Source organism: Rosa chinensis, chromosome 1 (assembly GCF_002994745.2).
Source record: "Rosa chinensis cultivar Old Blush chromosome 1, RchiOBHm-V2, whole genome shotgun sequence".
NCBI lineage: Eukaryota > Viridiplantae > Streptophyta > Magnoliopsida > Rosales > Rosaceae > Rosa > Rosa chinensis.
Genome location: NC_037088.1, coordinates 43,788,033 through 43,805,318, shown reverse-complemented (window position 1 = coordinate 43,805,318; position 17,286 = coordinate 43,788,033). Strand labels below are relative to the sequence as shown.

General features: G+C 38.2%; 1 long non-coding RNA gene across 1 annotated transcript; it reads left to right on the top strand.

Moving 5' to 3' along the window:
- The first annotated feature begins 183 nt into the window (after positions 1-183).
- LOC121049841 lies at positions 184-1,312 on the top strand. The gene is made up of 3 exons (XR_005801440.1): positions 184-600; positions 846-988; positions 1,171-1,312. It is a non-coding gene; the product is annotated as an uncharacterized LOC121049841 (long non-coding RNA).
- Positions 1,313-17,286: the final 15,974 nt, after the last annotated feature.

Sequence of the window (17,286 nt, the reverse complement as noted above, 5' to 3'; positions counted from 1 at the left end):
GAGAATCTCACTGTTTTTGCTTCCTTCATTGGTCAATCTGACCAGGTAATGGTTTCTTGTTCTTGATTTGGGTTCAAAATATTGGTGTTTGGTGATTGGGTTTAGGGATTTGCTTTATGTCCTGCAAGTATAGGAACTAAAACTTGGTCCTTTTTTTTTTTTGGTGGTTTTTGTCGTATGAACTGGTATGTTGTTCTTAATGGTTTCTTACTGTTTATTGGTGGTTTAGGATGGAAGAGGTTGAAAACCATTTTAGTCTTATTTTCCTTTACAGGTATAAGAAAGTTGGGTACTTGGATACTGATGTTGGGCAACTTGAGTTTAGTCCTCCTGGGTTTCCATCTCTCCCTGTGCTACATGAAGTCACTCCAGACAATTGTTTGGTTTCTGCAAATTTTTTTTTTTTTGGTGTGGTTGCTTCATAGAACATTAAGCTTTTTGTTGTTTATGCTTCAATCTGATAATATTTATTAATTCAGGAGTTTTGGTTGGAGTTTTAACTTTTTGGTGGCCAACTGGTCATAGAGTGCTGATCAACATGGTTAAGCCTTTCACAAAGGATGATATGTGCCATTGTTTTGGTTGCCTGTTTCTCATGAGGTTTGATGATTACTTTCAGCATTTATATTAACAATTTCCTCCGTTAGTAATCGTATCATAAAGCTCTGTTACTTCATGCTGATGCTTTCTCTAAGATCAAGTTGATTGAAGGGTTGGGATGCCATATATGATATAGCAGAAAATTTTGGTTTTCTATCTGATTCTGATTATGGTCAGAAAATAAAAGAATTTGATCCGAGTATTTTATATTGTTTTGCTCTTCCTGATGCTCTTTTTTATGTCAGAAAACTGTCTCACAAGATCTGGAGTTGGAATTGTTTTTGCGGGCATGTCTCTATGAACTGAACCTTTCAAGGCAATGCTTATGTGGAAGCTGAAAGTATTGGCAATGGTATTGGTGTTGTGAAGCTAATGGGACACTACAGTGGTAATGGTTCTCGTTTCATGTCTATATTTTCGTATTCTTTACTCTCTTGGTAATAAAGTTTTACGGTTTGTGTTGTTACCTTGATAACGATTGGTTAAATTATTGACTAAATTGACTCAGGTTTGGTTAACACAGAGTTTTCAATTTTGAATGATTGATATTATCAATTGTGTGCTTTGCAGCAAGTTCATAATAGGAAGTTGCGATACAAAGCTCCTAGAACTGTTGGATTGTAAAGATTGCTCAACTCTTGGGCATTGTATGCTTATGTAAGGTAACTTTTTTTCCTTCTCCAACTATGTATGAACTATCAAAAGTTATACGATGTTTTGCTATTGTCTACAAGTCATGAATGCGATCTGTACACAAATGGTAGAAAGCAATTAGAGGCTCAGAATAGTTAGTATGAAGCTTATGATTACATTGATTAGTGGATAAATTACTGTTAGGTTTGAGAAGAAGATTTATACTGTTGCTACTAGCAGTAGATTTATGTATATCTATGATTTCTTAATACTTCCAAGTCCATTATTTTTTTCATTCTGTGCTTAGTTAGCATAAATGCAGATTAATTTATAAGTCCGATGAGCTAACATTGGGTTAGAAATGTTTAATTATCGTTTGTGGTGGTGAGAATTCCAAAAATTGGCTCTATTTGTTTATTGTAGTCAAAGTTGGAAAGTTTAGAATATCGAAGTTCATTTCTTGATTAACTTAATTGAAATTAGCTGTTTTTTAAGTAACTTGGTGGAAGCATGTGACATGGTTGATTAGTTAGTCTATTGTTTAAATTGCTTTCTGCCTCAAAAGACAACATTTTCCCAAACTAGGTGGCAGAAAAGAGAGCTGCATTCTTACCATTGTTGCATTTTGGATTGCAGGACCCTTTGCTTTATGGTCAGTCTGGATATTTTTGCTCAAGTTTGTGATCATGTTTGAATTATGCTATCAATTGTTTTGAATGATATCAATTGTTTAAGTTTTGTAATTTAGGGCTCAGTTGCAATTCTGCAATCTAAAATATTTGGTAGCTTGAAATCTAGATTTGCAATATAAGATAGATAAGCCCCTTTCATGTTTGCGTTCTCTAATTTTATGCTAGTTTGTTGGCTTAGGCAAGATAATGTATTTATTCCATTACATGAGCAAGAAATGCTATGTATTAAAGCAAAAGTGTCACGTTCACTCTGCATATGGAAACTGTGATAAATTAAACTAAGCCTGGCCTACCAAGCAAGGTGCTACAACTACAACATTATAATTAAAAAAAACATGAGCAATATTGCAATGAGCTTCATTATAGATTCAAGTACAATAAGAAAATGAACAGCGCAATTTAATAACAAGGACATATAGTTTCAAATTATAAGTTACTACTTATTTGCTTCTTATTGCTGGTCTTGTCTTTTCTGCACCTGTGTCTATACCTCTATGGCTTCTTATATTTTTCATGTATGCTATATTTCCCTTTCAACTGTTTTATTTTTCAGAGTCTATCATAACCAGGCTAAACTTAATTGTTTATGCAATAGGTAGTTCTCCATGCTACTAAATCGGAAGTATACTACACTTGTAGATTTTAAAACTTCAGTTAACGAGTTGGTCAATTTCTTCTGCTGCTTTGTGTGGTGCTGTCATGACTTATATTGTTATATATATTTATAGTGGGCAGTAAATGATCAGAAAGGGTATACCCAACAACAACTTGACGAGGTGCGCATTGAAGTAGCCGACTACTTACAGACTCTGCTGTAGATTCTGACCAGTTCCTTGATTTTGAGTTAGGCTAGCTTTTGATTAACATTTTTGTAGCAATTATGAACAAAAATGAATACTAATTGCTAGGCTAGCCTTGTAGTAGGTGAATTGGGGTTTTATTCTGCCCATTTTGTAGACGGTTAAGGATGATGATTTCAGATAAAATACCCTAATATTCAAATCACTCTTGTCAACTGTCGAAATTGCAATTTATAGCAACAGCTACATATTTTGTGGACATCATCCTCTTTATAGAATCTGATGTCAAGATATAAAGTTGAAATCAGTTTTAACCATAAAAATTGATGTCCAGTAATACAGATACATCAGTTCCAAAATGGAAATTGATGTTACTTAATTATACAAACATCGATTTTTTGTTGAAAATGATATATTACTGAGTACCAGACATCAATTCCAAAATGAAAATCGATGTTACTAAAATATACAGACATCGATTTTTTGTCAAAAACGATATATTACTGAGTACCAGACATTAGTTCCAAAATTAAAATGGATGTTATTGAAATATACAGACATCGATTTTTTTTGTCAAAAACGGTATATTACTGAGTACCAGACATCAGTTCCTACAATACTAGACTTTGTATATTGAATCTAAAATCGTGGTATATGTGGCAAATTACGCTTCAAAATCATGAAGAACAAGAAATGTTTATGGGAACTGATGTCTGTAACAGTATCAGTCATCGGTTCTTAAATCAATAACGATGTTAAAGCGCAAACTTGTGTTGTATAATCTATATTTCTTTAAGCATTAAATACAATAAAATGTGGGTTTAACAATAGTAAAACATGCAAGTTTGTTATCATTGAAACCTATTTACATCAATTTATAATGAGGAACCGATGTCTAAACGAATACTAGACATCGGCTAAAAACCGATGTCTGGATTTTCCGGATCTTTCTCATCACCCACAAAGACATCGGCCGGGTTTTTATTTCTCATCAGTTTTTGGCCGATGTCTAGGGCCATAATTCTAGTAGTGTAACTATTGCAGAAGCTTAGCTTTCCAATAGATAATGCTCACAAACATAATGCACTTAGAAATCAAAAGGGAATCGCCACAAACATTTTTGGTAAAATCATTAAAATGCTCTAATAACATGTTGTAAAGCCAGTTCATAGCCATTGCATCGGCAATGTTATAAGATTTCCCATCACTTAGCAACTGCCCCATAACTAAAACACAAACCAATTACCAAGCTATAAGTGCGGCTTATACGTGCAACATACACAAACTAAAAAAAAAAAACAACAAAATGTTTTACAAATCATTGAGATCTCTTTTTCCGTAGATTGCAAGCACTAAGGATATATATATATATATATATATATATATATATATATATAAAATTAATGGAACTAATAAAGTAATTTGGGGTTCACATCCAAAACCAATTAGCAATGGATGGAGTGGCCCAAACCCTTATAAGGTCTCATTTTTCCCATGTGGGATATGTATGTTCTCAACACGCCCATGCACGTGTGGTGAATTTTCAAGCCATACACGTGGACAACTTTTGGGTGACATGGAGTCCGTGTGGCCATGAGCCACGTGTGCATGCGTAACCTGGTTCTGATACCATGATAAAGTAATTTGTGGTTCACATCCAAAACCAATTGGCAATGGATGGAGTGGCCCAAATCCTTATAAGGTCCCATTTTTCCCATGTGGGATATGTATATTCTCAACAGGAACATGAACTTCAACATGTGGCTATTAAATGTGATAAATGCTACAAAGAGGAGAAGATATGAAGCATGGTGTTTGCAAGTGGAAGTGGAGCAGTAACACTTCATTTGAAGTATGCATAAGAATCAAGTACAATTACATGATATGAGTGTTCTCGTTACCATTGGTCTCAAATTCAGAGAACCAAAATCTCTTAGAACTCAAGTAAAATTCATGAAGCAGTTATTGTCATTCTAGTCTACATCAAAGCATACTTTCTTTCTCTTTCAATCCCCCCGCCCCGACCCCCCCCCCCCCCCAAAAAAAAAAAAAAAAGCCATTCCATTCCACTCCACATCACCCATTCATCCCATGATGCCAGTGATATTTGACACGTGACCTCCATAATGAACTCCTGGTTAGAAAGACGGCCCGGATCATGACGCCAATGAGATTTAAAACTATGGCCTCCACAATTGACTCCTAGTTAGAAAGACATTTGAACCTGTGACCTCCACAATAGACTCCTAGTTAGAAAGACGGAGCGGATCATGATTCCAGTGAAATTTTAACCCGTGACCTCCACAATAGACTCCTAGTTAGAAAGACGGCAAGGATAATCATACCAGTGAGTTTTGAAACCGTGACCTCCACAATGGACTCATAGTTAGAACGACGAAGCGGATCATGATGCCAGTGAGATTTGAAACTGTGATCTCCACAATGTACTCCTAGTAAGAACAACGAAGCGGATTATGATGTCAGTGAGATTTAAACCCGTGACCTTCCCAATGAACTACTAGTTAGAAATATGACTCGGATTAAGTGTGATGAACCTTACATTCACAAATAGGATTCCAAGGCAACATTCTATTCAAGAAATACAAAGTCAGGAAGGCACAATGGTAACAATACTAAATACTTATACATCATATCCAAAGGCAATGTGGAGCAGCAGCAACCATTGGAGATTCGCCACATTTCAAGAACACCCAAGTGTAAAGTTGGACTTTCTACAAACAGCATGCAACTTCTTGCCATCACCAACCTTGAGCAAAATAGACATTGATACTTTCATTTCAACCATGGGCTCTGTGTCTCTTTGCATTTTACCCACAATTGTCTCCCAAAAATTGGCCAAATTTCAAACCACCTCACTCAATTTGACAAACAGATCCCCAGAACGAAAATGCAAACATTTCCGATAAGAATCAAAGAAAATCCTCACAACAATTACAGAAATTAGAGCCTATATTGTACAATTCAACAATAAATGTGGTTATGAATACCCAATTGAGGCTGTTGAGGAAGAAAGAGCGCGATAAAAGCCAAGAAAAACAACTTTTCCAGAAAAGGAAGGAAATAAAAAGTGCAAGAGAGGTGTGGGACCCTTACTTCCTCAAAGGCCAAGTAGAGAGAAATTTCTTCTAAATTTGGAGAAGACGAGCCAAGCATGCCCAGTGAACAGATCTAAAGGATTTCGAAACATGCATCACAAAATTCTCCAGCAATTGGGGTTGTGGGACCAAGAGTTCTTTGGGTTTTGAGGAGGCTTTGTTAAGAACCCTAGAAAAAGTTGCAGGGGGCAAAACATGAAAAAAGTTGAGGTTTTGGAAGATCTCTATTTTAGATTAAGTGAAGGTAGAGAAAACAAAATTTCTTTTTTTTATTTGTCAATCACACAGTGTCCTCAAAGGCTTCCTAGGCCCAGAGACTAATCTGTGCTTGGGGGATCTTGTCAGAACTCTTCCTCCCTCTGGCCACCAAGAATATATTGGGATTTAACTCCAATAAGCGTCTGCGGGATTCGAATCCGGGTGTGGGGGTTCCACACCTGGAGGCTCTTAAATTTACAGTATATTTTAAAATGGACTAAATTCAGTTTAACCCCTCCAACTTTAGGGCAAACATCAGTTTGGTCCATGATTTTTTTTTTTAATCATGATCGTCCATGCATTTCCAATTTTCATCACATGCGTCCAAATTCTAAAATTTGATCCAAACATGACGTCACATGCTGAGTTGGCCCTGACATGAGGGCCCACTTTTCAGATATTGACTCTGAATTTGGACAAAATGTCCAGACTACCCTTCTTACCCCAAAAACAAGAAACAATGGCGGACTCCCTCTCTGCTTCCTCCACCAATCCCACCATGAAAGACAGAGAAACCAAATACCCCACCACTCTCTCCACCCAGCTCCTCCGTTCCCACTCTTCTGAAATCCCGCTCATCACACCTTGAAAGGCAAAAGGGCCTTAATCAAGGCTCGACAACCTCCGAACCTAGCTCATCGACTTCCTCACCTCCACCACTAACCCTCTCGCTCTAGACCTGCTTCTTTCATCTCTATCAGAACCCAGAAGAACAAGGTCAGACACAACAAATTATCAGACTCTAATGCTCTTACCATTTCCAAAAATCTATCAGCAAACCAAACAACCTCCGAATCAAATCCAGATGAACACCACCAAGGTCTACCCCGATTCTGAAACCCCAGAATACATGGAAACGAATTGAATCGAAACCCAAATCCAATCGCAAAACAAAGGGAACATAATCAAAATTGCGAAGCAAATCGGGCCATCGCTTCGATTTCTATGGTGTCAAAATCGGAAATTGGAATCGAAGACTGCGCCGCCGATATCTCCGCAAAGCAAATCCGCCTGCGTCTCCTTCTTCATATTTGACAGCGCTGCTGATATCTCCGCCCTCATCATCTCCACGCCCCTGCTTCTCTAGCTGCTTCAGTTCCGCCCATCAATCAGAGCCTGAAATTCAGCCCCAATTCCATCCCTATTTCTGCCCCAATTCCATCACTAAATCTCAGCCACCATTCAACCCGATTGCCTCCGTGACCTGATATTTTCCCAGACGGCTTTGGCGGGAGCTGGCGGATCACACCGGCCTCCCCAAAGCTGGGCGAGTTGCAAATTTGGGAATTCAGGGATTTCGAGGTTTGAGAGTTTATGGCGTTGGAGTCCGGATGCAGTTGAGGAGGAGGTGGAGGAGGGCGTGCGGTGGCCGGAATCTCGACCTTGAGGACGGAGGAGGATTGAGAAGCTGTTGGATCAATTTTATTTTAGGCTTTGGAGAGATGAGAGACATGCAAAGCGAAGCAGAAGAGAGAAAATACAAAGAAAAACGAAGAAAAAAAAATAGAAATTAAATTAATTTCTAATAAAAGAAAAAATAAATTATATTAAATGGGAGATGTCCATTTTGCCCTTTTTGGGAGGTTTAAAGTCTGTATAGTAGGCCCTCATGTCGGAGCCAACTCAGCTCATGACGTCATGTTTGGAGCTAATTTTAAAAATTGGACGTCGGTGATGAAAATTAGAAGTGCAGGAACGATCATGATTAAAAAAAAAGATCAGTGATCAAACTGATGTTTGTCCCAAAGTTGGAGGAGGCAAACTGAATTTAGTCCTTTTAAAATTATAGAAAATCATCTTTTAAGGAAATTTTTAGTCTCTTCCCTAATTCGCATCTAATCTTGATCCTGTATCTACATCTAAACTAACTGATTCAATTCTCAAAAAAAAAAAAAAAAAACTAACTGAAAGTGCTAAATCCATTACCTTTCAAAAGGCGGATTAGCAGCCAACAGAAACAACTTTGAATCATAAGTGGTCCGACCAGAACATTAAGTAAAAACTTGAATTATGTCAAAATTAAGGCGGACTAAAAATGGAATCCAATTTGAATTATGTCAAAATTAAGGAAAAACTTGCTGAGGACTTACAACTGAGAGAGAAAGGGGGTGAGATCATTGTTTAGAATTTTTCAAAACATTTATACAGTGCTAGTCCTACTTAGTCAAATTGCGAATTATTCACGAACTAATGAATATTTCAAAAAAACAAAAAAAACTGTTTTCTGAATTTTTCTCAAGGATTTGGAAAAAGATCAGTTTTTTTTTAAGTCAACCGAATTATTCTCAAATTTTTCAATTGAAAAAATATTTTAAAAAAAAGTATTTTATTTTAAAAGATCATACAATTAATGGTCATAAATATTTAAAAAGTCATTATTTACACTTTTCATTTATTAAATAACTTAGATGGGTATTAACAAATAAATAATAGTTGGATCGTAAGATAAAGCCTTCTCTCTCCCTTTTTTCTCTCATAACTCTGCGGCGCCCAAGTGCTAACCTTTCGTCCGGTGGCGGTCTTGGCAGCTTAGCTGGCCTTGGCCTCTTCGATGTCATGTGGTTTTGCTACCGGACGAGGAATGAATGGGCTGTTTATGTAGTCCTTGGATCAGGTTGCTCAAGTTTTTGGCAGGCGCAGTTTGGTTTTCCTGTTTCCGGCAGGTAATCTCTGGGAGGCGGCAAATCTTGTGTCTGTAGAGGCTTGGATCGACGGCGCAATTCGAATTCAGTGGCGGCATCGATCGGGGACGATGAAATCGAGACTGGTTTGTGGTGATGCAGCTTGTGGCGGCCTGGTCTCATCGTGTTTTAGTGTTGCGGCAGGGTTCATCGGGTTTTGGTCGTGGCAGACTGTGGCGGACTCAGGGTGGCGGGGACATGATGGAGCAGGCACCGAGGAGGAGCTGCGCTGGAAGTTTGGTGGTTTGGAGGTGATGGCTGGAGTTGCGCCATGCCAAGCCTGCTAGGCCTTGGGTGGGCCTTCTCTTGGGCTACTTGGACTGCAGTATTTTGGGCTAGGGTTTTTGCCCTAGGCCCATCTTTATGTTTTTAGTTAGTCTAATTACAATAATTCCTTGTTTTAGGAAGCTAAGTGTTTGTGTGCACTCTATGTTTCTCTAGCGCCTCTGGAGTAGTACCAATTGAGGATATCTGCTATATCTAAGTTCATGAACAATGGGTAGGTCTATTTCTATGTACCATTGTGGGTACTACCACTACCTTCTTATTTGTCTGTAGATGGCAGCGGAAGGGTATGTAACGACCTATTATGGCTTTAGATGAATATATTGCCACCCGCCCTTTGGGTTTCGGTTTGATTAAAAAAAAAAAAATCATTCACCTTATTTTTTCTTCAAAGTTATGTTTTAGAAGTCATATAACTACATATAAGTACTATAAATGACAAATATAAACCTGTATTTTTCATTACATTTCATTTTAAACACGTACATATCAAATTTCATGTTTCCGTAATTTATGACCGAATTTTTCAAAGTATTTTTCACTAAAACTTACCGAATTATTCACCTATGTATTTTTCACATTTAATTCTCATCCCGAATATTACTAACTATGATGCTAGCCATCTAAACGTGCTAGGCGTGGGCGGAATATTTGTTTTCATATTTTATCATCCAATTTTTGAGGTGGATCGATTTAATAATCTTTGATGTACCAAAAAAACTTGGATGACAGAATTACACAGAATTTTAAAAATTAAAATTGAAAAAAAGCTCATCAATTTGGTCCATGAAACGGCCCAATTATAACACATACCAATATCTGTTATGGACGCCCAAAAAACTTGTGACTTCAGCACCCACCACGTTTTGGGCCACCCATTTGAGTTGGGCCTCAAAAAAGTTTTGGGCAACCCTCAACTTTGCTTTGGACACCCCCTTATGCCACGCAACACCATCCATGTCGGCCCTTGCTTTGTCGACAGACGCCATAGCCGTCACAGCTTGATGCAGCACCGCCAGATCCCGTATTGCTCCCATCTCACAGTAACTAGGTTCACACCCCAAATACACCACAATTCGGAGGTGAATGATTGAGTCTAAAACATACAGAATCGAGATGGTCCTGCATAATGAAGGCTGCATCCTCTCACTATGAAGCACTGTCTCTGTGTTCAATCTCTCCATTAATAACTTGAGCCACAAGTGCAGTTTCAGCTGTCCCCGTTTGGGCCACAAACCATTGATCTCTAACAGTCGATCTGAATCGTACTCATTTCGGCAAGAAGCAAAAACCATGAAAGTTTCATCCTCTTGGCTTTGGAAGGTGATCGCCGGGGAATTCCAGCATTGGAAGGCTGGGGTTCGACAGATGGAGGTGGAGAAGTCTCCTCTATTTAGAAGGCAGACCGACATCAGTCGCCATGATTGAAATACCGAGCACAAGAGGCTAGGTTTAGGGAGTCGGAACATTTTTTTTTATACTGAGTAGCGTCTATAATAGGGATGTGTATTAAGTAGTTAGGAGTGTGTATTTAAAATTTCTCTTTTCGCTACCATATAAATTATCCCTTCAATTAATATAGTTTTTCTTTGGACACATATTTCTTTATGGTGTGTTTGGATGAAGGAAAAAAATATATAATTTAAATGAAAATGATGATCAAATTTTAATTTTTGACTATTGTGGGTTAGAATTACAATATTAGTATATACCTATATTCTCCGCCATATATACATACATATATATATATATATATATGTATATATATTCATATGAATTCATATCTTTGAACAAGTATACTTTCAAATCTATGTATGTAAACACGAGAATATGAAAACAAACATAATACAAACACGTGTACAAAAAATAATAATTTTATTAAGAATTTGAGTGCGGGTTACAATCTTTGGTAATCCTCTGATTCTATCTCTGACGATGTATTTCACTCAAGGGCTTGACGCTTAATCTTGAGTCATACGATGGTCACGAGAGTTGACAAGTGACGAACGTTTTGGCTTGAGGTTGGTGAGGAATCGACTATTTCGCAGCTTGATGGTTCTTCACGAGCTTGGGAGGCTTCTGAAATTTTTAGAGTGTTTTCTTCTCTTTTTGGCTGAAGTCGTTCTCTTGATTTTAGAGGGGGTATTTATAGTGTCGGCATCTCTCTCAATTTGGAATGCCTTGATGACGCGTAATTAATTGCATTTTTCTTAATAGCATAATTGAATTAATCAGCCTCAATTAATTGATTTAATCACGACCATTAAGAAATTTAGCCAATTAATTTGATGATTGATTTTAATTGTATTTCATTAATAGCATAATCAAATTAATTAGCTTTAATTAATCGATTTAATCACGATTATTATGAAATTTAGCCAATTAATTTGATGGTTGATTTTCATCTTGATTATCAATTTAAATAAATTGATATTTAATCAGCAGATGAAATTTAATACTTGATTTGACTCGGAATCAATTGATTTAATTTGATTGATCTGCTTTAAAATCAGCTGATTAAGTCGGAACAAATTTATTTATTGTTGTCGGGCCTTTCGTATGCCGCCACGTGTCATTCCCTGAGTCTGCTTGGTTTTGCTTACTCACAAGCCACGTGCACATTTTTTGAGACCCACATGCCGACCAAATTTGTTCGGTCATAATTTCAAGTGTTGACCGAATTATTTAACGAATTTTATTTTCATTAAATTCTTGTGTCTACAAATGCCCTCACTTCGAGGTGCGCTGTAAACATGTCGTCCCGCGTTGGAGGTGTGACTTGAAGTATGAATTCGACTTCATTTTTTTTTTCATAACTTGACGCGGGCTTTGCTTCACCGTAGCCAACTTCTAGAACTCTAAAGTTGTAGAGATTCCCTTGGAATCTTGATTTAAAATTGTAGAGAGTCTCCCGAAATCTTGATTAAATTTTGTAGAGATTCTCTTGCAATCAAGATTTAATTTTGTAAATATGGCAAAGACTCCAAATGGGCAGGTGACAAAGCCCATAATATATGAGTATATTTGTTAAATATTTATGGAATGGATCCTTGATTTTTTCCGAATGAGATATTTGTTCACAAAATTTCAGCAATTAATATAAGTATCACATAAATTGGTGCCATATATAGTAGGAAATTTTGGATTTCCTCCATATTTTTTTAGTCTCAATTAGGAAATTCCTTGTATAAGAAATCCTAGCCTTTCAATATAAATAGAGGCCTCCTCGAAATTGCTTTTCAAACTTGTCTTCTTCAATAATAGCGACTCTAGACTCGGCTGCCAACTCTCAACTTCCTTGCTTCGTTGCCTTTTGCCCTTGGTATTGCAGAAGAACATCACGTAATTAAGGTGCTTTGTCTTTACTCATTTCTTCATTAATAATTGAGATAACTGTGGCCCTGCGCTTACTTTCAGGGCTTGGAGCTACTGGTGTTTTGCTTCTCGTGTGACCTTGATTTGACGCAAGTTCTTGGTAGTGGCAGAGGCAAGTTTTTGGCATCTCTCATTGATTCATTGTCTTCCTCTGTTGATTAACCTTCCTTTTTCTATTATTATTATCTTTTTCTTTTTACATGCCATGCATGACTAGCTTTCTCCAAATATCCATGATTCCATGTCCCACCCTCTGACAATATGGACATATTCATATATATGCACGTGCAGCCCAAGCATGATGTGTTTTTTTTTTTGTTCGGTATGAGTTCAAAACATGATTCTTTTTTTTTCTTAATCATGCTCTGTCACATGCCCCACATTCTTCTTTTATCATGATGCCGCAGCCATCTCTTTTTTTTTTTATCTGACAATATATATATATATATATATATATATATATATATATATATATATACAGATTTTATCAAAAGTAAGGCCTTACTTAGAAATTTTAGAGCTAGGTTAGAGTTTAGGTTCATTTTTTAGTCTCATATCTACATCTCAACCGTTCAGTTTTTAGATACTAATGTATAGATCATCTATACAAAATTTGAACCAAATTGATGATCTTTAAGGTATCTAACTCACTTAAACCAGTGGACGAACTAAATCTGTCCAACTTGAACCGTACTAGCTTTAAGGCTGTTATCAATGCCTTAACGACCATCAATTTAGCTGAAATTTTGCAGAGATGATCTATACATTAATACCTAAAAACTGAACGGTCAAGATGTGGATATGTGACCGAAAAGTGACCCTAAACCCTAACCTCGCTCTGAAATTTTAGAGCGAGGCATCGCTCTAGATAGGATAGGTATTTTTTTTTCCAGATGTTGCACAGGTATGAAAGTATATATTTTGCCCCCTCCCTTGTTTTCATGACATCACCTCTTTTTTTAGTGTCGCACAATTTCATATGTATTTCAATATATATATATTTTTCTTTTTCAGGGTCTTGGTGACAATTGAAGAACACAGACGACCTAAGTGCTTAGATTTTTCCAGTTTTTAATCGTGGGAAAATCTTCTCAAAGCAGTTAGGCTTTGCGTGTTTGTCGACGTCAAGGAGAAGAACGTGAACGTCCTGAGCACTTGGATTCCTTCACCTTTGCTCGTGGTAAGGTCCACTAAAAGCGGTTAGGCTTAACGTATTTGGTGGTTCATGAAGAGAAGAATGCGAATGTCCTAAATGCTTGGATTCCTCCACCTTTGCTCGTGGTAGGGTCCACTGAAAGCGATTAGGCTTTGCGTACATCATCAGGCACTCATGATTGCGCTTCTCGTCCTTTTGTGGCCATGGCTTTCTTCAAGTGCTTCAAGAAAGGGACAATTACCATCCTCGAGGATCTGGAGGACACTCAAAGTGATGACACTACTCTGCAGGTGTACCCATCGTTGACTGGGCCTCAAGCAATTGATGTCCCTCCTTATGACCTTTCAGTTCACATCCTTTAGTGGACACATGTGGCACCTCGCCAACTAGCTAAACAGAGATCTGGCCATGACAAACAAAGCTCAAACGTGTTGCCATTGAAGTCTTCGCATCATGATCAGAACAACCCTAAAGTCCCATCCACGCTTCTCAACGATCGTATATGCAACGGTTCAGTGCAGTGGAGCAGTGCATTTCGAGCAAACGGGGGCTTCTCTTACACAGAGTTCTACTGGGAATGGGTAGAAGATATCTTAAGTTGGAATGGAAAGCTTACTCGGGAGGCCAGTCTCTATCGAGCGATATTCTCTTCACTATTCAGCTATGACTGTGTTGCACCTATCATACGGGCCTTCTGTGAGTATTGGTGTCCTACAACGAATACCCTCCACACTTCTAGCGGGGAAATGTCCATCTCCATCTGGGATTTGGACTAACTTGGAGGTTTGGCCATTGCCGAATGATTTTATGATGCGGTTGTTCCAGCTTCTTAAGAGCTTTCTGCAACAAGCAAAGGGAGTCAACAGAGCCGTTATTTGTTTCTCGCCTACCATAAGCTCTACAAGGAAGGCCAAGGGCAGAAAGTGAAGATAACTTCATGGATAGGATATTGGTATAGAGGAGCTTTGCGCTATAAGAGGCCTCCGAACAAAAGCAACATGAACAAAAGAGAACCGCCCCCGAATGCGTTTAATCCATCTGGCAAGATCCATGAGTTCCGACAACAAACTCCTGCAAACCTTGCAGTATTTGATGACTTAGGCATGGAGGGTGAAGATATAGAGCCCTCCTATTTGGTTGCCTTTCTTGCTTGTTGGTTGTGCCTGTTTGTTTTACCTAGAGACAACATCAGTTTGATTCGTTAGGGAGTATTCAAAGTTGCCAGCAAAATGGCACAGGGTCTTAAATTTTGCCTAGCAGTACCGATGTTGGCTAGCATTTATCAGGGTTTGAAAGAGATCTCTGTTTCCAGTGATTCAGGTAATTGTTCAGCTGCTCTTCCTTTTCATTATATATATGTATGGCTAGTAGAGTACTTCGGCACCCACTTTCAATCTCCACTTCCCAACCATCTAAGGCCCCATATGGTTCGCTTATTCGGAGAATTTTCAGCTAAGCATTTTGGGGATTCACAGGCTCTTTCTTTGTTCAATGCATGTGACAATGTGAGGATGGATGCATTTGCCAGGGTATTTTCGGAGAGCAGAGTGATTATCAACCGCAATAACATCTCCCATTTAGACTTCATATATCTCATCAGCCTTTGATCCGGGTATCTTTCTCTCAGACAGGATAACCGACGAGTCATTCAGCCATACAGTCCACATCGGTTTAGTCGACAGTTTGGTTATATCCAAGACATTCCTGGCAGCCTTAAGAATGACATTCGCACTGGCGTATTGGCTCTGACTTATAAACATTGGGATTCTTGCACCAGAATGAACACCAAGTGCTTGGTAACATTACCGATCCAAAGTGCTATCACGGAGTACATGGTTACCAGAGACTATGTCGATTGGTCGTCTAAATAGTACCATTCTACACTAGTGAAGACAACAAAAGTAGTGCCTACTAATAGACCATTGCACAAGTCTCTGAAAGCAAAAGAAGATAAGAACGTCACTCGTGCAGCACCGACTCATCACAAAAATGTGATTCCTTGTGAAGTTGAACGTAGCACCAATGTCCCTGTACCTCCTAATAGGACTTTGCTTCCCAATAGTGATTGTCAGACTCATCCGCTCAACACTCTAGAAGATGATGGGGACTCTTAGATTCTCACGTCGCTTTGGTCCATCACCTCAAGCTGAAAAAACCTGCCATCAAAGAAGGAAGGCGTAGCGGAAGCAGTAGTAGCAATAATAGTGAAGTGCACTTTAAGCGTCGGAAAACTGACACTAGTCTTGGCCCTACTTATTGCGATCTCAATGCTGAGTTCACTTTAAATACTAACTTTCTTGGCGACATTCCAACTTCTTTCATAACCGATGCTGCAACATAATGAGGTAACCCTTTTTTGGACTTACGTCAAATTTTTTTTTTTGGTTTTTTTTTTGGAACTTGAATTGTTCTTTTCCTATCTTTTCAGGGTGCAGAGATTGATGGTCATCCACTTTGGGGGAACGATGACGCCTCTTCAGACCCTATACGTGTTCTTTCTGCAGTTGAACTTGAGGCTTACTCTTTACCCATGAAAGAAACATCCAATGCAAAGAATGACTTACAGCAAATTGACCCTACAGGTACAATTCTTAACTCTTGTGTATTTTCATTGCACTTCAAGCACCTTTTTTTTTTTTTTTTTAACTACTGATACATGTACAAGTCCACTTACCAAGGTGCATCCTCCCAAGCCTCTGAACACCATAGCCTTTTTTTAGGCATCTCTTGGTGGAGCTACTATTATAGATGCTAGCTAAAAACTTCGTGATATTCGTCAACAAGCTGCTACCGCAGTTTGTAAAAGCAGTTTGTAAACAAATTGAAGATATGATAATGAAGCACTCCTCAAAGATCATTCTTTCCAGGAAGGGGGAACTTGACAAGCTGATAGCTGAGCTTAGCCTTTATGGGATTGATCCTCCATTCGTAAGGGGTAAAGTTGAGGGATTGCTGACTAGTGCTGACCAATACAACTTGGCACGGCATTCTTGTTCACGCAAGGCTACTACAGGCACATGTAATCAACGTCTAGCTGATACAGAGTCAGAAATTGGAAAGGTCACTTCAATTCGTCAATCTGACTTTGATCATCGCTAATCTGCGCTCAAGTCTTTGGAGAAATTAAAGGAGGAACTGCGAAAATTGGAGCAAATAGGGACTTCACTAGACTAGAAACTTCTACTACATGAAAAGAAGCTTATTGACTTAGAAAGAGAGAAGACTCAAATCAAAGAGACCCCCGAGGTGACCACTGCAGAGCTTGAGACGACAAAATCATTGCGAGATATTTTTGAGAGCCACCGCAATAGCTTCAAGGGTTTAACTTGGGTGTGAAGAGCTGTTCTCCATTCGTAGTTTATGACAATTTTTTTTCATTTTCCTTTATTAACTGTAATAAGTCAAACTTTGACAATCATAACTTATTATGAAAATAAAGTACTTTTCTATTTATTTACTTTATGAATGGTAAACAAACCTTTTATTTTTATTTGATGTGACTGAACTTGAGATTTTTATTCCCAAGCTGCCTGCGTATCCTTCCAATGAAGGAATCAAGTCATCACGTAGTTCAAGGGTTTATGGATGATGTGTATTTTTGTTTTTGTCCCTTTTTTTGCTTGAGCCGCCCTCTCGGGTTTTCAACTCAACGGACTTTTTTTTTTTTGGTGCCATGTGCAGTTTAGGCTT